Source organism: Mustela lutreola, chromosome 11 (genome assembly GCF_030435805.1).
Source record: "Mustela lutreola isolate mMusLut2 chromosome 11, mMusLut2.pri, whole genome shotgun sequence".
NCBI lineage: Eukaryota > Metazoa > Chordata > Mammalia > Carnivora > Mustelidae > Mustela > Mustela lutreola.
The window spans coordinates 59,023,667-59,048,677 of NC_081300.1; positions in this window are offsets into that span (position 1 = coordinate 59,023,667).

Sequence of the window (25,011 nt, forward strand, 5' to 3'; positions counted from 1 at the left end):
TAGAGACAAGGGAACCGGCAAGAGAAAACACCTCTTGTAGAAACCAAAATCAAGAGCAAGGGAGGATCCTACTAAAGAAGCCAGGCACAAGGGGCATCAGGTTTGGGGCAATAAGACAGAAGTATAGCAATAGATTAAACTTGGAAGAATTCCTCATGTTATTACCAGGCCAGCTCTTTGAAGGCTAGGGTAGGATAAGATAGCGTGGAAGAATGTTTTATGGAGTAGGAGTATGGCTTGTCATGGGAAGTATCATTTCAGTTAAATGTGTGGGTTATGATGGCAAATACAGCTCTTCCTCGGCATCTTGGTTAAAGAAGTGGATTTTGGGCGCCTGGGTCACTTAGTTGGTTAAGCAATAGCCTTTGGCTCAGGTCATGATCCTGGAGTCCCAGGATCGAACTCACATCCGGCTCCCTGCTCCATGGGAAGTCTGTTTCTCCCTCTGACCTCTCCCCTCTCATGCTCTCTCTCTCTCATTTTCTTTCTTTCTCAAATAAATAAATAAAATCTTAAAAAAAAAAAAAAAAGGTGGACTTTGCTTCCCTACTATTGCATGCTTAGAAAGTTGCTAGGCGACACAGTTCCATGTCCACAATAGCATGTCCCCAAGAGGTGACCCGAGTTTGGCCAACACAACACTCCACACAGCCCCAGGGACCCTTGCTTGGTGTCAGCTATATAGCCTCCTGTGCCTCAAAGGACACTTTTCTAGGTTGGCCTGGACTGAACAAAACGTGCTCAACCCCCTAAACCTTGCCTTGTGCCTACCACTCCACCCCAACTCCACATGGCTACTTTTTCTCAAAATAGGAGCTATGACATTAACCAGGAATGGTGACTTGACAATAAAGAACAGGAGAGATGGTGCCTGGAATCCTCAAAGCTAGTGCACTAATGGACAATAAACCAGCAAATAAATATGTCTCTCTCTCCATTATTCTCAATCTTTGTCGATATAAATCAATATACCTCTCATTGATCCATGAAAATTCATTACAAAATTGTAATACGTATTTAAGTTAAGTTGTACAGTTAGGGACTTCATATAAAATATTGGCCCAGAGCCCTTCAAACCCCAAAGCCTGCCTTAGTGAAGAGAATGGACACCTGATCTTGGCCTTAACCTTATATTTAATCTTCTTCCTTGCTGGTCTCCACAGTACTTACATGGTGGTCAACAGAGGGCAGTCCCCAATAAATATGTTCTGGAAAAAAGACAGAGTTGGTAACCCTGGCAACGCCCCTAATGTTTCATTTTTTACCTTCTTAAAAGCAGTATGTAATAAGGGAATTACCCTAAACAGTGAAATAACAAAAGTACTTCCAGAAGGTGAAGGTGAAGGTCAGATTTTAGAAACACTCCAAACCGAAGTTTAGTTTCAGAGAAAAGGAATGTTCTCAGCATAGAGCCCAGCATAGAGCCACTCAGAGACGACCCTATGAGGCAGAGGACGTGGGAGCCGGATGTGGGCAGTGGGACATGGCACATTCTCTGTGACCTCTGCTGGGTGGCTACAGATTAGCAAACACGCAGAAAACCACAGGGACAGCCACTTTGGCTAAGGAGGGACACGCTCTCAAATGGTAAACCCACAAATGAACATACAAGTTCAGAATTCATAAATGTTCCAGAAAAGACAGCACAGCTTAAAAGTGGTATGCATTTCATTATGAAGCAAATTTACTGATTTGTTTCAGTTTTATGTCCCGGGAAGGACAGATCTTGGCAGCGTTTCCATGTTCAGATCACTCCCTGCTGCTGCTGCTTTTGATTTTTTCCTTCCTTGGTTGTGACTTCTACCAGGACTCTTTTTTTTTTTTTTTTTTTTTTTTTTAATATTTTATTTATTTATTTGTCAGAGAGAGAGGGAGAGAGAGCGAGCACAGGCAGACAGAGTGATAGACAGAGGCAGAGGGAGAAGCAGGCTCCCTGCCAAGCAAGGAGCCCGATGTGGGACTCGATCCCAGGACGCTGGGATCATGACCTGAGCCGAAGGCAGCGGCTTAACCCACTGAGCCACCCAGGCGTCCCTCTACCAGGACTCTTGACACTGAGCTGTAATGTTCTCGAATGTGCGGCAATGCCAAGCGGAGGCACTTAATCAAACAATTGCAGTTAAAATCACTGATCTTTTGTTTTTGAAATTTGGGTTGAGAATGAGGTTTGGGGGCAAAGAACTCTTTATAAGCAGAAGCCTAACCAACACCAGCTTAAATTGCTGAAATGGCTGTTTTCCTTAAAAATCTACATTTATAAACACGTGCGGTAACAAAGACACGACTAGAGCTACTGTCACATTCCTCCTTATAGCCCAACTGTATTTCTGATGATCCTGTCTCCCTTTGTCTCCTCCTATCTCAAAGCCTGGGAAACACTAACTTCTTAGAATTAAAGGATTGAATATCTCTGATTAGACACAATTTCCTCCCAACTTAGGGAAATGGTGATGCAGACTTGCCTTGGCCAGATTGGGAAATGACAGCAAAAGTATCCCCAGTGTGTGCCAGCCCCAACACCCACACCTGCCACAGAGCCCTGCTCCTTGAAGCCACAAATATCTGGTGTGCCTAGCCCCTGAGGGTTTTCCTTTGCGGTGACCAAGGAGGTGAGCACATGCCTTTTGTTGGATGAATTAATACATGCATGAAATTGCAGTGGCAACTCTCTGGGCTCTGGGGGACAGACCTTATGAACTGTTGCATGACCGAGTAGGTACACTCAGAATAGAGGTGGAATGGGTGAGGGAGCCCCATGAATAAGGAAGAGCAAACTACGGCAGCCTTGACTTCCAGAGATTCTTGGGATTGTTTTCCCCCAAAGAGTGTAACCCACTGGTGTAGCAGAGTCACAGTGACAACTAGGCAAGAGGCAGGCCCAGCAACACAAGTATCCCAAATAAGTGAGAAGAAGGGAGCCATTCTGGGGCCCAATATCATTTCGGTTCATCCTGGGAGCTATGGTTTTGCACAAGCTCAAGAGTCATGGAATCTTAGAGGTTAAGATCATCTACTCCGACATTCAGTCAGTCCAGGAATTTTCTCCAAAGTAACCCCAGCAAGATGTACAAGACCTTTACAAGGATGAATGACTTTCCAGCTGAAGAGGTATCCAGGGCATAACCATAATGAGCCTTTCCAAAACTAGTAGCTTCTAGAGCACTTGGGTGGCTCAGTCAGTTAGGCATCTGTCTGTGGTTTAAGGCCATGATCCCGGGGTCCTGGGATCAAGCCCCACATCCTGCTCCCTATTCAGTGGGCAGTCTGCTTCTCCTCCTCCCCCTAACCCTCTCCCTTGCTCAGGGTCTCCCTCTGTCTCTCCCAAATGAATAAATTATTATTATTATTTTTTTTTTTTTAAGACTAGTAGCTTTCACTCCTTGAGAGGAGCACACAGGTATCACACATCAGGCTAAACATCTCACTTGCATATTTTCAATCTCCATAACAACCTGATTAGATAGGAACTGCCAGTGTCCCTATTTTGTAGATAAAGAAACTAGGGATTAGACACACTCATTAATTTGCACTTGGTCACACCACTGATAACTGGCACAGTCAGGATTCAAAAACAGGTCTGGCTGATATCAGAGCTAAACAGGTAACATACACTAGTCCTTTCTCTGTGGCTTCTTATGTCATATAACAAAGTGCCAACTTCCTCTTGAGGTCAAGAAGCCTCTCCTTTGAAGAAATGGAGAGGAAGGATATATATTTCTTTCCCAAAGATGCTTCAAGATGCCAAGAAACTTGCCAGAATGGGCTACTCAGAACTGTCTGCTGTTCTACCTGGATGGTATCCTGTGGAACTCTTCCTTCCTTTGTTTAAGAAATACTCATGCATAACTCTTGAATAACTTGCTGTTGGGTTTTGCCATCAACCTTTCTCCCTTCTTTTGAAAGTTGGGGCTGTTTTCACATCTCTAAACTTCTGGCACTTCTCATATGTTTTTGTAGGACATTGTCAGTAATGTTACCAATATGATGTCAAAATCTTATCTTCAATGCTTCTATTTATTTTATGAAGAGTGTTACTAGAATCATGAGGGAAAACAAGCTCCAAACAAGGGCTATCCTTCCCTGTCAGACATTGAAGACATTTCTAGTAGATTTTAACGAACTTCCCATCGTGCCAATAAATAAGGGCAGGTAAATTGCACTCATGAGCAAACCGGTTCTTTTCAGTTATGTATTTTAAAACCTATTTTACTGAAAATTTTATTCAGGAAATGTGTTGTAAACCAACTTCATTTCTGTCAGCTTGGTTTTACCAGGACTTAAGTGGGACATTCACATTTAAGAGGGGACCATGGTCATGGAACCCACAATTTCTGTCCCAAGGCAATCCCCTCATCTGGACCAATTGGCTGCCTTCTTATCTACAGCCTAGAGCAGAATGGGTGATATTTTGGAGATTACTATTCATCCTCAGGAATCCGAACTTCTTCCCTATTTGCAGTACAGATAGAATGTTGGCGAATATCAGATTTAATCAATGGGGCCACCAAAATGAACTCAGGTGATGAAAGCCTCCTCTGGTGAATAGGGGGAGCGCCAGGGAATTTTAGGGCAGTGAAACTATTCTGTATGATACTGTAATGCTGGATACATCTGTCAAAACCCACAGAATATACAACACAAAGACAGAACCCTAATGTAAACCAGGGACTTTAGTTACTAATAAGGGATCAATATTTGGCTCATCACTTATAACAAATGTACCCCATACCAGTGCAAGATGCTAATAATGGGAGACTGGCGCACAGAGGGAAGGGGTATGTGGGATCTCTGTACTTTCCCTTAATTTTCTGTAAACGTAAAAATGATTTTTTAAAAAGTGTTTTAATTAAGGAAAAAAAGCTCCTCTTAGCATACAAGTCTGCTGCAACAGAATAATAAGAGAAGAGAGAAAGGAGACAGAGAAAGAGGTGTGGCAAGGGAGGGAAGGAAAGAAGCATTGTATGACAAAGGACCCAATTAGGAACAACACATCACTTAAGAAATGGAAGAAATTTGGGATGCCTGGGTGGCTCAGTTGGTTAAGCGGCTGCCTTCGGCTCGGGTCATGATCCCAGCGTTCTGGGATCCAGTCCCACCTCGAGGCTCCTTGCTCAGAGAAGCAGGGAGGCTGCTTCTCCCTCTGCCTCTGCCTGCCACTCTGTCTGCCTGCGTGCACGCTCTCTCTCTCGCTCTCTCTCTCTGACAAGTAAAAAAATAAAATCTTTATAAAAAAGAAAGAAGAAGAAAAAAAGAAATGGAAGAAATTTAAACACAACTTAAAGGAGAAAAAGAAATGCCTCAAGTGCTTTACACCACGGGAATTTGGAAAACACATGTTGACAAATGACTGTAGAATGGCAATGATCTAGCCTCAATAAAAAAATAAATAATGCTGAATCCGGCAGGGCAGTAGAGAGGCTCACCAAATCTACCATGCCACAAAATAAATTGTCAGGGACGTGAGTACGGCGCAGAATTCCACTTATCCAAGTCAGGGATGAACACTGAACAGAAGAGCAGAATGGCACGTGTGAATGGTGAGCCCAGGAGGGGCTGGTTGTAAAACCAAGATCCCACCTAAAAGTGAGGGTTTGGGGTTCCCTGCTGACCTAAAAGCCATCAGACAAAACTTATCCATCTGTGGTCTGGGGCCACCCCTCACCCTTGACCACGTGAGGTGCCTTTGTACAAATTAGAAGAAGGCATGAGCAGTAGGAGACCAAGTTGTTCAGTAAAAGAGGGCCCTTCCGGCTAGACTAGGCAGAAGAAGGCAAGAGGCTCCTGGCTGGTTAGTGGGTAGAGTACATGACTCTTGATCTTGGGATTTGTGGGTTCAAGCCCCATGTTGAAGATAGAGATTGCTTAAAATTAAAACTAACAAACAAAAACAGCAACAAAAAAGGCCAGCCCCCTGGGCAGAACAATGCTGGGACCATGGCTTTGCCGGGTGCAGGCTGGATTGCAACTCCTAGAATGCCCCATTGAAGATAGCCTGGTGCAGGGCACCACCTGCACAACCATGCCTGACTTCTTTACTTGGGTAAACTCATCCTGCAAGTGTAGTCTTAGCCTCTGCATCCTCACTGGGATTCCTGGTTGCTAAGCAACAGCACCGATGTCTAGAGTTTTGGGTTCTGGAAATACCACTCCACCTGTGGAGGCAAAACTCTTCCTTTTTGTTGAATATGGAAATGCATCAATCATGGGGCTTTGGGAAATAAGTATAGAGAGAAAGTAATTCAAGCTTAAATTTTTGTGCAAAGTTTGTATTTCTGAATAGAACAGCTAGATTTGTGGATTCAGCTTGAAGCCGAAATTGTATTTTAACATTTGCAATTTTCATCAGTCAAATATTCATTTTAAGCCAAATAACTCATAAATAATCTTTTCTGTACATAAAGTCACTGATTTACCATTAAAAAGAACTCCGGAGAATAGGCAAAGTAGAATTTAGAAAAAATGCAGATTGAGGTTCATAGAATTGCAGAACTGAAGAAATAAATTGAGCATGGAAAAACCAAGAACTAGATTTGAAATAGCAAGAAACAAAATAGTTAAAGTCAGAAGTCAATTACTAACATAAAATAACAGATTCAAATAATCAAGGTAAATGGAGACAAAATAAACCATTCACAATAGAAATAATGCAATAGATAGAAGTTGTACCCTTAAAGGAAAAAAGTCAGCAAATGAAAACTAAAAGTATTCAAAAATATGTCAAGAAATGCATTTTCCTGAAATGTAGAAACAAGGAAACCTCCTAACCATGGGCACATGTTTTCTGGAAAACTGATACAAAAATTATGACCATTGAAACTTATCCTGGTTGTTACTAACCTTCCAAATAAAAATCAAAAATTTTTCAGTCATCCAAATAGAGAAGTTTCTAGAGACAATCTGAAGTGTCAGACTTGTCCACAACAACATTCATAGCCAAAATACATTGGAGCAAAGTTATAAGGGAAAGAAAATATAATCCAGGAATGTTATAACCAACCAAGATGTCATTCAAGTACACAAAGTCCCAAACATGAAAGAACTCAAGAAATACAGCACCCTAGAGTCCTTTTTTGAAGAACTACGTATTGATGTAACCAAGGGCTAAATGGACAAACCAAGGACTAATATTTAATGCCAGAAAATAGTGAAGCAATGTTTATAAGATGCTAAAGGAAAGTGATCCAGGAATATGATATCTAGCCAAGTTTTCCTTTCAAGCATTTAAGGATGAAATCCAGCCAATTAAGTGAGAAATCAAAATGAAGAAACAAGGAATGGAATACCCAGCTTTAAAAGAACTGATGGTGAGCAAGGAACCATTTACAAAGAAAACTATGGTTACAAAATGAACTATCAATGTTACAAAACTTAAACTCACATAGGACCTAAGAGAGGAGGCAGGAAGAAGAATAAAAGTACACAAATATCTACTTTTCACAAGAGTGAATCTACCCTGTCTAAAAGTGAAATGGACTTTTTTTTTTTTTTTAAAGATTTTATTTATAGGCAGAGAAGCAGGCAGAGAGAGAAGAAGGGAAGCAGGCTCCCTGCTGAGCAGAGAGCCCGATGTGGGGCTCAACCCCAGGACACTGAGATCATGACCTGAGCCGAAGGCAGAGGCTTTAACCCACTAAGCCACCCAGACACCCCTGAAATGGACTTTAAAACTTTAAAACTGATGCCTCTTGTCCTTTTTCATCAATCATAGAAGAATCTCTTCAGGAAAGACTCTTTCACAGAGGGGGAAAAATGATCCGAATTCCTGAAATCCCTTGATTTTACATGTTTCTGCTTAATTTAAGAAAGATGATTTTTAACTCTTTTTTAAAAAATAGAATGGACAGCGTGATGTCATGTTCATAAAATGAGGTTGTGAGTCTATGTTTTTATTTGTATATGTTCCTGGAAAGATCGTTGGAAATTTGTTCCATAATGTTAATAATACTTAATTCCTGGTGATGAGGTTTAGGATATTTTTTTCCTTTCTTTATATTTTTTTCTGCATTGCTTAGATTTTTATATTAATTATGAACCATTTTTAAAGAGGTATACAACAGTCAATCGTAGAGAAAATAAATTGGCCTCAGGGGGTGAAAAATTAGTGGATCTGGAGGGAGAGGGTTATGTACATCAATAATCAATTTAAAAGAAGCTCCCACCAGCAGAGAATTAACCTTAAAGAGAAGCAGAGAAGACATTGCCTATGTTGTATGATTTGAAGGACACAGAAAGACACCAGCCCCCTGAAAATTATCAACCCTTTGAATTATCAACTATGGTTACAATCACATGAATTCATTTATCAAATCTCCTACCAATCTGCTGAGCGGTGAAAGACAAAGACCCAAAGGGTGAGAGATGGATGCTGGAATCCTGGACAGAGCTAGTAAAAGCAATACCCAAGGGCAGCAGCAGGTGCCTGGGGGAAGGAGGATGGAAGACAGCAGAACTGGTGGGCAGAAAGCAAACCCGCCAAGGAACAGGTGTCTATAAAGCAGAGACTCTGAAGACTGGGTGTATCCGCAAAGGAGGTCAGTTTGAGAACCAAAGTCAAATGAGGAACTAAGGGACAGATGGGATGCAAGAATATATTTGAGATGGGGACACTATGAGTAATTTCCTTTGGGCAAGGTTGTTTGCCAGAACCTTCTTTGAGAGAGGCCCCTGGCTCACATTCCAGGCTCAAGTTGCCGATGAGGGGCCCCCAGGAGTATAGTCAGAAGACTCAAATATTAGGCATGGTCTAAATTGGGCTGACTTGGGCAGGGTCCCACGTCAGTGTGGGACTGGCACGAGATGCTGGAGTCTCCACTGAGAGGGGAGCAGGGAGTTGGCAAGGCTGCTGGGGGCAGTTGCCTTGCTACTGTTTGTAGAGAAGGGCGATTTGTAATCAAGCCCCAAAGATCAATCTCACAGTCTCCAGACATTCCCCTTTCTGCAGCTAGCCTTGCCCCTGTTGAAACCATAGGACACACTCCTTAAAATAAACCAAGGCATAGATGCCTAAGAGCTACTAGAAAAAGCCTGTTTAGGTAGCAAGTGCTGGTCTCCTTTTGATCGGGGGAGGGGATAGATCCGAGCTGGTCACTGTACACACAGCCGTTCCCAAGACCCTCACCTTTTTCTGGATTGTAAACTGGTTCACCCTAGCCAAAGGCAAAAAGCCCGCTTGGCCCCTGTTTGCACAGCAGTGGTAGAGAAATGGCCCTGAGCTCCTATTAAGCTAGCTGACTCACACTGAAACTCGGGATTTATTTCCAATTAGCAGTGATGTTAAGTAGAAGGTGCTCCTCAAACAGGCTTGAAACACTCCCGCTGTGTCAACATGGTTCACAAAGCTTGTGTTTGGAAGCATTATCATCCAGCGGGCCAAAATGGAGGAGGGATTAATTCGGAGCAATAGAAATTCATTTAAAAACCAATATTAGTCACTTTAGTGTACACCCAAAAGCTGACAAAGCCAGAGTGGGCACGCCTCCTCACCGATGTGAAACTTGGAACAAAGATTAGAACAAACCAGCACGCACAGGGTCAGAGTGGGAGTAAAAAAAAAAAAAAAGCCACAAATGAACTATAAAGTAAATGGTGTTCCCAAAGGGGCAAGATGCCTCCTTTACAGGAAGTGGCGGAGTAGAGAATGTTCTGGGCACAGGTGCTGAAAGAGCTTCTCACTTCCTCCCCCGTCCTCGGGCTCCATGAAGAATGAAGGCTCTAGCCACCGTACAGCTGGGAGGATGTCAAATTCACGGGGTAAACACTCGTAGTGAGCAAAGAGGCAAGGCAGTGCGATAGCAAATGCGTGCTGTTGGGAAGTACTCGGTTCTCGCTCCCCGCCCCCGCCCCCACAGGACATGTTGGCCTGGGCCACTGGGTCAAACATTCACAGTCTCCTATCTCCGCCTCTGAAAGGATGCTGTGTTTATCAGCAACTTCCACTCAGCTACCCTCCAGTCCTCGATGCCTGGAACCCAGGGCAGCGGGTCCAGCAATCGGTTGGCTAGACTATTTCCTATCTTTCCGCCTTACCCATCACAACTCAAACGCCTTGCGTCAGGTCACACGCCCTCTTTCTGGGTCCTTGAGTTCATTCACTCCAGTGTCTTCTTCCCTGCTCGCCTTCCATGGCTCCCTCTTTTAATCAAGACCATCCACCAGACTTTTGAAGTGATCTTCCTAAAACATAAACCTTACTAAGATTCTCTACTGAGGGTCCTTTCATGGCTAACATGGCTTCCCTGTTGGAGGTAAAGCCCTGTGACTTGGCTCCGGGGAAGGTTGGGGTGTGACTCATGCCCACCTGCCTGGCTTCATCCCCTGTTGTTCCTCAGTGAACAATCATCCAGGTTTGTCCTGGTTTTAGTCTTGTATCCTGGGAACCTCCCAGTCATTGAACAACCAGAAGGACTGGTATCCCCACCTTGGCCCTTCTCTACAGCCCTAAGGGCTATTTATAGCTTCCCAGAGGCTCCCTAACGAGGCCCTCACACTCACACTTTCTAAACCTAGAATGATCCTGTCTTTCTCCTTTGACAAAACTCAGCCGAGCACCTCATCATCTGGGACAGCGGTTCCCAGGCAGGGGGTCCCCGGTAGCAGGTTTAGCGTACCCCTGTGAACATGTCAGAAGAGCATATAGCCTTGGGCCCTCCCCCAGCTTCACTGAATCAGGAACTCTGGGTCGGAGCCTTCTAATCTGTGTTATAACAAGCCCTTCAGGGGAATCTGATTGCTCCTTGAAGTAGGAGAACCATGACTCCAGAAATCTTCCCCAAGTAAGTGTCCCTCCCCGCACAGCAGCCTTGCCAACTGCCCGCTCTCTGCTAACAGGAGGCCGGTTCAAATTTGTATCGTTGTGCTTATACACCAAACTGCAATTATGTGAGGACATAGCGATCTCCCCAGTCTGGCTACAAAGTTCTTTGAAGGTAGTCTTGCCACTTTCTATTGCAGGTAATATCAGTCTGTTTATATATTTGGGGAAGTTTTATTAACTCTTTTATGAAGGGAACAGACTTACTAAATTATATTTAGTTCCCTAAGTCAAACCATGTTGTCCAAAAGTGTGTAATCCTAGGAGAAAGAATGTCAGAGAACGACGAAGAAGCAGGTGTTCGCGTGCTGCCTGGAAGAATCGGTAGATTTTGCCCTAATTCTCATTAAAAGCCACCATTCTTGTAATGATAGACATTCTTTTCCTGTTCAAAGGATTATCACTACTTTTCAAAATATCTTATTCCTTGAGCTCTAAGTCTCCACACTACATTTTTAAGCATTAAAAAAAAAAAAAAAAACCCGAGGGACTAAAAATTGATTTTGAAAATTTCACAGCCTCTGAGTTTGCACCGTCTTTGTGCTATGAAGAACCCACACTTTTGGTCTCAATTAAAAACATTGCCACATGTCTGCTATTAATAATGACAGCAATTTACTTCTGTTGAAATTAAAAGCCTTCAATTCTCTTTGAAAAACCTAAATGCAATTCACATGGTTTACAGACATGTTTCAAAGCTTTCTTCCCCTCTATAGTTTTGTGTGTGTGGGGGGGAGGGGTGTTGTTTTTTAAAATAGACTTAAATCTTCAAAGTTTATGATTACCATTTGGTGTCTGAAGGTACATATCTGAGCACACACATAAGCATATGTGTGTGCACGTTCACATTGATATTGATATTTGTATGTTGCGGCCAAACAAATAGTCCGCCTTCTGAGGCAACTTGTTATTGGTTCATGCGAATGTAATTTAACTGATATTTTTTTCCTAGCATTTTTACTTGACATTTAAGAATCAGTGAAACTATGAAGAGAAGAAAGAAAGAAAAGAAGAAAGAAGAAAACCTTTCAATGAAAAAACATAATTGTTTTCAGTAAACCACATGTGCCATTTCAGATGTATGTTTTATATGGTATTGTCTTGAAAGAGTATACATTAGGGGAAATTTTTTTAAAAGTAAATCATTAGACAAAACCTTAAACAACTAATTAACATTCATCAAATACACAAGAAGAAGAGATGCAATTTGGACCACATCAAATGTCCAAGTCTTAATGGTCCAGTTTCAGACACTGAACATTGGAAAAACAGATTGATTCAAAAGGATCATTCCCTCCCCCCAAACAAGTGCATATGTTCCAGAGTTGCTGGTGTGGGTTAGGGAGAGCCATCTGGAAGCAATTGGGAAAAGACTTCCCCAATACTCACTAGGAAGCAAATCCTATGCCAGGGTCCTGAATTTCTAAAGGACTAGGAAAATGTAGGGTCAAAATTAAGTGGAAAGTTTTTAAGGCAATAATGCAAAAAATTCATTTAAACATTTTCTTAAAGCCATTCATTAATAACAATGCTTGAGATTTTGTTTGAAATTTGTTCAGTTGGACCCATGTCCATTGATATTTGTTGAAAGGGCTTGTCTGCCCCATTTTGCTGAATAGACACAAAATAAACTCATATGCAATCATGTAATCACATACAATACAGTTCATACAGAAAATGTTCTATATTTGTGATAGCCCAAATGGGCATTTTGGTTTTTTTGTTGTCCCCCATCCCCACCCCAGTTAGTTTTATTTATTTATTTGTTTTTCTTTCAAGATTTTATTTAAATTCAAGTTAGTTGGGCGCCTGGGTGGCTCAGTGGGTTAAGCCGCTGCCTTCGGCTCAGGTCATGATCTCAGGGTCCTGGGATCGAGGCCCGCATCGGGCTCTCTGCTCAGCAGGGAGCCTGCTTCCTCCTCTCTCTCTGCCTGCTTGTGATCTCTCTCTGTCAAATAAATAAATAAAATCTTTAAAAAAAATAATAATAATAAATTCAAGTTAGTTAACATATAGTAAAGTATGAGTTTCTGGTTAAAAGAGCATTTCCCTTATGTGCTTATTTGCTCCCTGCCGAAACAATGATTGGTTCATTATAGATGCTTGATTGGCTGGATGTTTTAGTAATTGTTCAATCACTATGGTAAATTCCTAACAGACATTATCTTGCACTAGATTGTCTTTTTTTTTTTTTTTTTAAGATTTTATTTATTTATTTGACAGAGAGAGATCACAAGTAGGCATAGAGGCAGGCAGAGAGAGAGAGGAGGAAGCAGGCTCCTTGCTGAGCAGAGAGCCCGATGCGGGGCTCGATCCCAGGACCCTGAGATCATGACCTGAGCCGAAGGCAGCGGCTTAACCCACTGAGCCACCCAGGTGCCCCTAGATTGTCTTTTTAACTTAACTTTGTGTGTAGGAGCTGAACAGACCGGATATTTCAGGGTTATTCAGTTTGGCTATATTTGGAGACATGATATGAAAAGAGTATATAGATACATAGACATCGGTGGTGATGAAGGAGAAACTAGTTGGAAGCGACCATGTTTGGTTGGATCAAAAGTAACCAGGTAAATAGACCCAAAACCCAAACGCTGCTGTCACTAGCTCCATAGGATTCTGTAATTAAAATCAAGTAAAATGCTAATTATGAAGAGCTAAGTTAACATAACTAGACTTCGCTGAATCTGTAGAACATATAAATCTTTTGGATGAAGTTAATGTGGTATAAACATTCCCCAAACCTCTGCTTAAGAGTATATTATTTATGTTCTAAAAATCCTTTAAAAAAAAAAAGTTCTGATATTTATTAAACCATTATCTAAAATGTCTCAAAATTAGAAGCTGAAAATAAGTATTTTAAGATAAATAGAAATTAAACAGCCTAAAATTCTTCTGACTATATTCAAAAGGTCAATTTTGTCTGTCCTATTATAATTTTTAATCTACTGCAACCAACTGTTTTTAACCTTCACTTATTCAGGCAATGTTTAAAAAAATTTAATAATCAACATATTTATAAATAGCTCAGCAAAATCATACACATTTTCTCAAGTTAATACTTTAAACTTTGTCCTTAACTTTTTGAGACACAAAATTGGCAGAGTTCAATAAACCCCTTGAGGTTTTAAATTTAGCTTTACATGGTACACGCCTCTAATAAATGAGAAGACCATCTTCCATTTTCCTTTCCTATAGGATGGGGTCCAATTTTTTCCAGTTTTATAAAACATCTAAAGCTGAGATCTCTTAAGATCTGGTTTTATAGCCCTATCAATTAAAAAAAAAAAGGCAGTACTTTACAACATCCTTGATAAAACATACATAAAGACGATTTTTAAAAGGATGAAATAAAGTTAAACTAAACGATATCTTAAAAATTATTAATGGTGTTAAACAATATCTTTTTGTCTTATGCTTTTTTTTTTTTTAGACTGTGCTTTTTTAAAAAAAAAAAAACTTTGAAAATCTTGCTTTAATACTTTGTGATAAGGAGAGTTAAATGGTTATCTTCATTCTTGGCTGTAAGATCTCTGGCAGCTGAAGCAGGCAATACTCACTTACATCCCTCCAGATGGAAGGAACTTTGTATTAGTTGGGTGCCCTAAATCATGACATTCATTTTTCAATCCTATCTACCAATTTGATCAAGGTTTCCATTGAAATTGGCTTAAAAATTTTCCATTTTCTTATGTCAATCAAAACTTCTAACTGTTCTGTTTCATTGCAAACTAGTCAGAAACTTTGACACTTTAGTATCTGGGCATTTCATTAGAAAGTTTTCTTTCCAAGTGTTTTAGAGGAAGAAATATGAGGGTGTTTATACTCTGCATGTGTTTATACTGTACAGTGATTACAACAACTGCAAGGATATATTTGCAATATTTGAGGGTAGAATAGTCTCTTTTGAAAACCAGTTTCTTCCTCATTTATTATTTTTAAAGTCACCTTTGCTTGGAGGGTAATAAGTTACTCCTGATTACTTATTTTTGAGCCTCACTTTTTCAAAAGATTACTTCCATCATCTGCCCCTTCCCCACCTGTCCCCCCAAAACACCTTACTAGGTAGCTTTCCATTGACGGACTTATGGTTAAAGAAAAGGTCAGAGTTCCTTGGGTTCCTGGTTCAGTCGGTTAAGCATCTGCCTATGGTTCAGGTCATGATCCCAGGGTCCGTGGATTGAGTCCCGCATCAGGCTCAAGACTCCTAGGATGTGCACAGCCATGCCTCCACAGGCTGTAACCAGCACCTGTGAGGGTCCTGCCAGGGCCAGGCGTTTGATCCCTGAGACTACCTCCGGCCCCACCCTCCCCCGACATTGCACAGACCAAATGAGGGTGACAGGTCAGTCTCTTTGTGAAAAGTTAAGAAACTTTCATTCTTTTTTCTTATCTTTGACACCAGAATAAAAGTGCTGCTATCTTCTTCCATCCTCTCTTGAGCCAGGAAGTGCACAAGACCACTTTAGAAGTCACTGTCTTGTGGCTTTCCCAAACATGTCTGTGTATCCATCCTCCTGTCTCCAATATAAGGTCTGGGATAAGGCAAAAGTATAACCACATGCTATGATGTTAAATCAGCACCTGACAGTTATATTCAGAGAAAGCTGATGCTGGCAACTCTTTCCTCTCCATGTCATGGACCCGGGAATAGGGAAAGCATTGGTGAGCTTTCAAGGATTTTCCTGCCTTAAGTAGGAGTAGAAGTTCCATGAGCTCCCAGTAGGGGCTCCAGGAGCTTCTTCAACCCTCATCATACACAGGGTTGGACAAGCCATGCTGGAGCCAGGCGACAAGGCATAAGCTACTCTGAGCTGACTTCCCGGCAACCCGGGGGCTCTCCCTGAGCTCGGGAGGAGAGACAGTGATACGTTGGGGATTTTGAGCCTGTGCCTTTGGCTGACTTCCCTTCTGAAAACCCAGTGATGTCCTCTTTCATACTCATATTTCCATATATTGCTTTCTATTCCCACTGTGTGTTCTGTCATTTAACCCCCTGGATGTCTTCTGCATGGAGACCCACCAGTTCCCACTTTCTAAGCTTCAGGGAAGACAGAGACTGTTACAGATGGGTGGGCCAAAGCACCCAGAGCCCAGCCACCAACCAGTTCTCAAATATCCCTTCTTGAGCCACAGCTGGCAGGTGCTGAAATGAACTTGGTCCCCACTCTGGAATCAGGCAGCCCCTAGGGGGCAGTAGTGCAGTCAGCCAGAATGAGGGCACCCCTCGTTCCCCAAAGAGTAACTTCAAGGGATTCCAAGGGTGCCAATCCAACTCACCCACCCCAGGTTTGTAGCTGGAGTTCATGGTGACAAGAAGGGTCCCCTAGGAATCCATGCTGGTATGGGTGTAGCCAGCAGGTAAAGTCAGTCATCACCTTTGAGGGAAAGGGACAGTAGTTCTAATGGTCATTCCCAGGGTTCAGTGTCAGTGGGGCCCACTGGGCAATCTTCACGGTCTGGCCCAGGAACAGCCATGGCTGTGTCTTTACCAGACCAGCTATGTGCTTTCAGTTTAAACCAACTGAAGTTGGTCTCTGTTGCTTTATAGGCAAGAATCCTAGCTTGTACAATTGATTCAAACAGATTTCAGGGAGAACGTGAAGAGTTGCCACAGGCTCTCATACTGGCTGCTGGCACCATCTAGCACCATTAAGAACTCATCTGCCCAGCTTATCTCAAAGGCAGCTCAGCTCTTCCCACTAAACACTCTTTTATTGGCATCTGCTAGGCGCCAGGCACGGTGCACAGAGCTTTTGGTGTCATCTCAGCTAATCCTCACACGATGCCATGAGATCCGCACAGCTGTCATTACCATTTTACGAAAAAAAAAAAAAAAAGGGTTTCGAGAGATTGACTAATGCACCAAAGCCCCATCGCTATAGTAAAGATTCAAAACTGGCCCCATCATACACCCAAGTCCACGTACTGACCTCCAGTCCTGTCTTCTCTTTCCCCCAGATGCATAGTTATCTACCACCGCGCAGACCAACAACACGTTCCTGACCCTGACCGGACCTCACAATTTGATCCGGCATGAACTAATTTTAAAACCAGGAGCAGTCTGCAACCTAGACGTCAAACCTTTGGTGCCAAAATGTAAGTTTGAGAGACAGCTGTGAAATTGGCCAGTTCGCGTCACTGTAGCCATGGCCATGACTTTCAGGGTCACTGAAAAAGAAATCGCCGAAAACCATGGTTGATGCCATAGCCTTAAGTAGCAGAAGAGAAACCTGTCTCCCACCGTGCAGCTGTCTGTGGGTCTCTGCTGGGACAGATTACTCCCTTGAATCAAGTGGTTGAGTGACCTTATCTGACTGAACGCTTACCAGGAGACATTATCAGAATTTTTCCTAAACATCTCATCAGTAGCCTTCCTGCTTTATATCTAAGCCAGTGCCCACCACATAGGTGCTACCTAATTGAACATCTCTTTTGTCATCTGTCTTGAGGCTGAGCAATGTGAGCGCTGATGCTGGGACAATAGAAAATCAGCACACTGAATACTCTCATTCATTGCAGATCCTAGCCCCCGTCACGCCTTCCCTGCGCACCAGTCTTTGCCCAGCAGATGGTTTAGTTTACTTTTACAAAGCTGTGTTGTCTAATCTAGTGACACCATCTACACTTCATACACTTCATAAAAGGAGTTGGTTCTCTTCGCTATGGTTTTAATATTTTCCCTCTTCGTAGGAATGTTAGTGCTCAAATGCTCACAGGACATTGTTAACTGGCTGACATGTGAACTTCGCCCAGTCCTGTTGTGTTTTTCTCTGGTTTATTCATATTACCATGTGTGTTCCGTGAATATGAAGCAGGCACCCCCCACCCTCACACACACACAAAGCTTGATTGTTTAACAGCTGCCTGAAGATGGCTTCATTGTATAGTAAGATACAATGTTTTTTAATATGATTACTATTTTTCTTTGTGTGTGTGATTTCAAGCTAGCTTTTAGCCATGCTGTATATTTTATGGATTATAAGAAAAACTGAGCCCCCAAAAGCAAATGAGTTAAAACTAAACTATTCCATTCTTCCTTTGTAATAACTTCCGTTTCCACTGGAAATTACCTGAATATGTTAAAGATTCTACATCTTTGAATTACTAGAAGAAGTTTTTCTACTTTGAAAAAAGAAAATAAGCCAAAGAGAAATTTTAAATAAACAGGGACAGCCCACCTCTCAGTGGGACAAGAACAACAAAAAAATATACACCACTTTCTTTGCATTTCCTATCTCATAAAGAATCACAAGGCTTACTGCAATCCAGAGAAATGTTTTTCATTTTACTGTTTATTTTCTGCCTTCTTATTTCTATTTATTTTAGCTTCAAAGAACTTTGCATCCGAAAGAAATCGATATTGTAAAAAGTTATTTTGGAATTCTGATATGAAAATGTCTCTGCTTTCATCCTCAAAAGGGGAAACCTCTTTCCAAATGAAAGAAGTGATAGTAAGTTGTTTGCTAGAGTGTGTCCTGTTTATTTATTTATTTAAGCCAGCTACTCTGATTTTCATAATGAGTTAAAAAATAAGTTTGTTATAGCTGAAATTTATCACACCAAGTCCCACAGGTAAAAATAGACTTAAATTTTCCCTTAGTTAATACTGAAATAGCAGATTGACTTTTTCAGCTCTCAGGCCAGGCAAACCTCAAACCCAGGCCACCATGACTATTTTCAGGGTCTTTGACCCATCTTTAGATTCATCTAGAGCCTGCAAAGTCCATCCTGACACAAAGGGCTTCTTCCAGCCTCCATCCACATTTCCCCATTTCAGAAGGTGCTCTTAGACAGCAGGGGAGACCATCAGCGTGTTCAATGATGGGACCATCGACCACCTCTTGAAATGCACCAACTGCCCATCTATTACAGAGAACTCATCTATTACTAGAACTCATCGGGATGCCACTGGCCAGTAGCAGGAATCTCGATCCCTGCTGACTGATGATGGAGAATTCGCCACCGGGAAAGCTAAGATACAGCAATCTGAGCACAACAGGGAATGAAAACCAGGCAGAGCTTCCGGTTACGCCATGTACGTCAAGTCTTTCTCCAGTGATACTTTAGAGAAGATACTGACTAGCCAAGCGATAGTAAAAGGAGAAGAGATGAGAGAACCTCTCTACATGTGAGAAGCAAATGATGCTATAAATCTAACTAAATATGGGGGCACCTGGATGACTCAGTTAAGTGTCTGCCTTCAGCTCATGTCATGATCCCAGCATCCTGAGATCGAGCCCCTCATCAGGTTCCCTACTCTTCGGGGAGCCTGCTTCTCCCTCTCCCATTCCCCCTGCTTGTGTTCCCTCTCCCTCTCTCTCTCTCTCTCTCTCTCTCTTTATCTCTATCTCTCAAATAAATAAATAAAATCTAAACAACAACAACAACAACAAATCTAACTAAATACGTACACGACTATTTGTAGTCATGTCTCATATTCCTCTTGGCTTTCACATGGGAAAAGGAAGGGTTTTGCAACCCAATTAATGGTTCAGGTTGAAGTTATATTACATAAAGTGGAAAACAGAATAGAACGAGATAACATTTACAAGTTAGAACAGAACGAGCAGACAACACTCCAGTGGTGTCACCAAATTCTCCACCCCCAGCTAGAGAGAAAACATAAAACAACCAGAGCCATAATGTAAACGAAAGAGAAATCTGGCTTCTCCGGAGTTCAAAACAAACACAGCAAAGCCAAGTCTCCACCACTCCCTCCCTCACACCCCCACAGGGGAGTGAGCAGCCTCTTACAAAGGAGCACAGAGGTTCACAGGCAACGTGAGTGCTGCGAGAAGGTGAGATGCTCTGGGATCTGGCGGTTACTCAAAATGGTGCTTGGATATCCTTCTGCTTTCAACTGAGATGCTCTGGGGTTGGGGTTGTTACTCAAGACAGTGCTTGGAGAGCCCTCTGCTTCCAACTGATCCCTAAAATTCCTCTCCGGTTTCATTCTGGGTCAGGGTTTCATCTGCAGTTTAAATGCTGACACTTCAGACTTATTAATTCTTTGCATTTTAGCATGAATGGTTTTATGAGATCAACTCTTGTTTTGTTAGGGAATAACGGCAGAGGACATAAGAGCCTTCTGGTATCTTTGGGGAGGATGGGCGAAGGAAGGAAGAAGGTCAAGTCAGATGAGTGCTGAACATGACCCAGGGCAGCACCAGGGAGAAGGGGATCTTTCGGAGACTCATTTCTCTAATCCTGATGCTCTTCTGTGTTTTTCTGGTAAAAATAGTGGTGCACTTATGTAAACAGAGTCTGAAATACAGTGGATGCTAAGTAAATGTTTATTGAATGAATGTATGATTTAAGGTAGATGCGGAAGGCTCTTGGGAGTTCGAGCAATGTTATAAAGGAGGCCCAGAAGGCAGGAGGACCTCATGGCAAGAGTCATATCCCCTGGAGAACATATTTCTTAAGATCAAGTTCACAAGCTACACTTTCAGTGGGTTCTGAAAAGCACATAGCATCATGCGGGAAATCAACAAAAAGATAATTTAGAGTTTCCCCCAGCTGCCTTTTCTCCTTCCAGCAAAGCCCAGTTGATATAAAAATTCTCCCACTCCTCCTTCAAGACAGGACTTAGGGCTGGGAGGGGTCTAAGAAAGCCCTGATCTTGCAAATGGAGAAACGGAGACCTTTAGCTGTCAGGAGCAGAGCTGAAAATAAATGTCCCCACCCTCTTCCACATGGTCTCCCAGATTCTCTATGGTCTCATGTTGCCCTGACTCAGATTATCAATAGAATGTGTCCAGAAGAAGATACGATTCTCAACACACTCTTCACGCTGACTCTGAGCTCCCAGGGGAAGAATTCTACTGGATTCTCATTTATATTTCTAGCACCTAGCTAGATGTCTAGAACATGGTATTCACTCTCTTAACCATTCAGCAAAAACGTAGTTGATGCACAGTTGTGCCGTGACTGTCTTCGAGGCTGGCCTGAGGCCCTGCCTTCCCACAGTCATCGAGTCAAGTGGACTGGCATCACTCCTCAAGGTCTAGGCTGGTGTGTGGGATGGCCTGAGGCCCAGGAAGTCTTCCAGGAGGAAGTGGCATCTGAATTCTGACCTGCGGATGTGTAAGAGGAGAAATAAGACTCGATGAATATTTGTTAAACTAAGGAAAAAATGTATTGAATATTTTCCTTTCTTTGCATTTGGCTCTCTGTATACATCAGCTTTATTCTAAGATTGTTCAGTTATGTTTTGTCCCTTATTCTTCATTCTTAGCTAGTTCCTGTTCTTTGGCTCATTGGAGAGAGCTGCTATTTGTTTTCAAATTATTTTGTTATCATAGGATTTCTGTGATTGCTTGTGCAGAAGTCTCTGATTAAAGACATGCTTAACCACCGACTTATCTCTTTGAGCTGACCCGGTCAGCCATGGAACTTACTTATTCAAGATGGGAGTTTGGTTTTGTTTTGTTTTTACTTAAGTTTTTTGTTTTAATTCCCATATAGTCAAAATACAGTTTGATATTAGTTTCAGGCGTGCAATAAAGTGATTCAGCACTTCCATATATCACCCAATGCTCATCATCACAAGTGCCTTCCTTAATCCCATCACCTACTTCACCCATCCCCCACTCACCTCCCCTCCGGTGACCTTCAGCGTGTTCTCTAAGTTAAAAGTCTTTTTTTTGGTCTGTCTCTTTTCTCCCCCCCCTCTGTTCATTTGCTTTGTTACTTAAGTTCCATATATAAGGGCAATCATATGGTACTTGTCATTCTATGACTGACTTCACTTAGTACTGTGCTGTCTGGCTCCATCCATGTGGTTGCAAATGGCAAGATTTCATTCTTTTTGATGACTGTGTAATATTCCAGTATATATATATATATATATATATATATATAGAGAGAGAGAGAGAGAGAGAGAGAGAGAGTATATGGAATTCCATAATATATTCCATATATAATGGACATATATACTATATCTATTATGGAATATATTATACATAATGGAATAGATAATAATATATTCCATATATAATGGACATATATACTATATCTATTATGGAATATATTATACATAATGGAATAGATTTTATATGTAAGGGTATGTTGGACACTTTATATGTAAGGGTATATTGATGGACACTTGAAGGTGAAGATTTTAAAAGTGTTGGAGTCAGACAACTGCCCATGTGGCCTTGTCCCCTGGCAGACATTGTAATAACCACTGCTGACTGTCCAGTGCTTTGTGGCTCTTCTGCTCCAGTGCCCACCTCCTGCGGCCAGACTCAGCTCTGTGCAAATGCTTGGGCTCCACAGGAAAGTCACATCTTTAGGGCAGAGCTGTAGAGGTATGTGTGGAAGTGGGGAATGAAGGGTCTTTTGTGAAAAATTGTGTCCAGGAGATTGGATTAAGATGTTAAATCTGAGTCACTGAATTCAAGTATCATATGTGGGGTCAGCCATCTTCAAATGGCCTTCCAGAAAGCTGTCCCACCTCAAAAAAGTGGCACATCTCAGGAAGTCTATCTGTCACTGTGGCTTCCATGGAACTGATGGCAACAGGGCACTGTGTTAAATTCAGTGTGGGTCAGGCAGGCCTCAGCCTCTCCTCCACGAAGCATGGAATCCACCACTGCTCCTCTCCCTGTCTACCACGTTCCTGGAGAGCCACCAAGCCTTGGCATACTTGTCAGTTATGCAATGGCAAGGAAGACGTCTCTGCATTTCATTCCGCATTAAAATATTAGAAAGATGAATTGGAGGGTCTAGGAAGGTATGACAGAGTCTCTATCAACACATAACCTCCAATTTCTTTCCTTGTCCGTCTCTCCCCAGACCTGCTCCACAACATGAATGAATTTTCAAGAGTAGTTTTCCCCAGCAAGTCATCTCACAGAATCACAGTGGCCCTTCTGCACAGAAAGGCACAAAGTCAACAGCTACCATGATGGAGACCTAAAGAAAAAGAATTATAAGCACCACAGATAAAGTTGAATCACTTAGTTTACCAAGTTAAAAACTTACAAGATTATAAATTAGGAGCTTTTTGTAAAGTAGAAAATATTTTTATCCAGGACAGAAGGACCTCATGTACCTCCAGAAGCAGCAAAGGCAGAAGAGATGCAGTGAAGGAAAGAATTAATGATGCAGAATATACAGTGATGAGGAAATCCAAAGTGTAAGTAATTCAACAAACCTAATGCCTCATGAGGTCCTGCTTTCCAGGATTTTTCCAGGTTTTTGATCATTATGACAAAGAAAATACAGATCTGAAGCAACCGGTGGAAGGGAGAGATGCTCTGGAATGAGATGGGACACCTGGAGCCTGGCCCCGGCTCTGGACCCAGACCCTGGTTTGTGTGACCTCGGGAAGGTTTGACATCAAGAGGCCTCCATCTCCTTGTGGCTGTGGAGTCTCTGGTTAACCTCAAGGTGCACATGACTCAGATTGTTCCCTCCTTGTCTGTTTTTCTAGCACAATTTGCCAACATATTTGCTGCTTTTCATTTCACTCGATGGAGCCATTGCAGTACAACCTTAGGTTAGGTCCCATCTCACCACCTGAGGGTCTGCAAATAACTTCTAATTTAGGTACCAGGCTACAGCATATGAAAAACCTAGAGATAAAATGTGAGGAAAAAAAACTATATACCCTTATAGCTTACCTAGATTAATATGATTAATTTATTTTTTTAAGATCTTATTTATTTATTTGACAGAGAGAGAGAGCACAAGCAGGGGGAGAGGCAGAGGGAAAAGCAGGCTCTCTGCTGAGCAGGGAGCCTAGTGTGGGGCTCAGTCCCAGGACCCTAGGATCATGACTTGAGCCAAAGGCAGACGCTTCACCGACTGAGCCACCCAGGTGCCCCTGATTAATTTATTTTCAACTGAACTCTGGTGCTTTTTGAGTGCTCTGTCTAATCAAAAAAGATTCCCTCTGCTGCCTGCATAAGGGTAGAGGCAGCAAGGACACCAAGTTCTGTATAAAAAACAAAACAGTTACGGGGGCCTGGGTGGCTCAGTCATTAAGTGCCTGCCTTCAGCTCAGGTCAGGATCCCAAGGTCTTGGGATGGAGTCACGCATGAGGCTCCCTGCTCTGCGGGAAGTCTGCTTCTCCCTCTCCCATTCCCCCGGCTTGTGTTCCCCCTCTCTCTGTGTCTCTCTCTGTCAAATAAACAAATATTTTATTTTAAAACATAAAAAATAAAATAAACCAGTTAGGGCCTAAGCTAGGGCGTCCTGTGCCCCAACAGAGCTGGAGTAATATTGTCAGTGTGTAGAGATGCAAAATGGTCTAATGTTCTGTGTCATGAGATCTTAGCACGAACATCATAATCCTCTCTGAAACTCGAGTTGGCATCCCGACATCAGCACAGCCCAAGCGGTCCTCTGGCCTTCACTAGATTACGTGAAGGTCAAAAGAAAACATGTCCTTGGACATCTTTTGAGAATTACAAAGTATGACACCATCCCGGAGGTTAGACGCTGCTACTACGGACTCCGTGAGGTTGCTGTTGGTGGCCCAGAGGACTGTTTTGTTTAAGTGCGTTAGAGACCTGCACTTCCGGAAGACGAAACACGAGCGCATCTAGTTATGCCTGCACAGCTCATCACCCTGCATATATGCTGCAGAAAGTGCATATAAGCCTACGAAAGCATGAAAGCACGGTGACACAGACTTCTGATGGGGCTGGGCCCGCCCTTCTGCGGAGAAGGTGAGAGACTCGGGGCAGCGCAGCTCCCTTTATGACCTCCTGCTCAACCGCCCTATCTTACAGACCTCAATAATCTATTAGAAATTAGACTCTTTGGATATTTTACATGTGGAACTGCAGCACCAACCATCCAGATGACCGTTGCAAGAAATGTCCAAAGAGCCTCAATGGCATTGTCTTTTTTAGTTTGTTTGTCTCAAAACCCAACTCAGGTTGTTTGTTTTTACTTCTGAGAGGTAAAAGGCATTATTTATTCTTGGTGGTATGGCCTTAGAGCTGAAGGTAACACCTCCTTTGGAAGTTAGGAACCCTACCAACTCCGCCCTTGGAAAGCTGTAAGACTTTTATGCAAACCATTTAATTTCTTTGGGCTTGACTTTAGCGTTCCCATCTGTGAAGAGAGCTAGTAATTGTTGAAGTATCTAAATCAAAGATAAACAACATTTGAATGTGATATCATGATGATGTAATCAGATGGTAGAATGCCACACCAGATGGTCAGTTGAAGTAAAACATTTGGT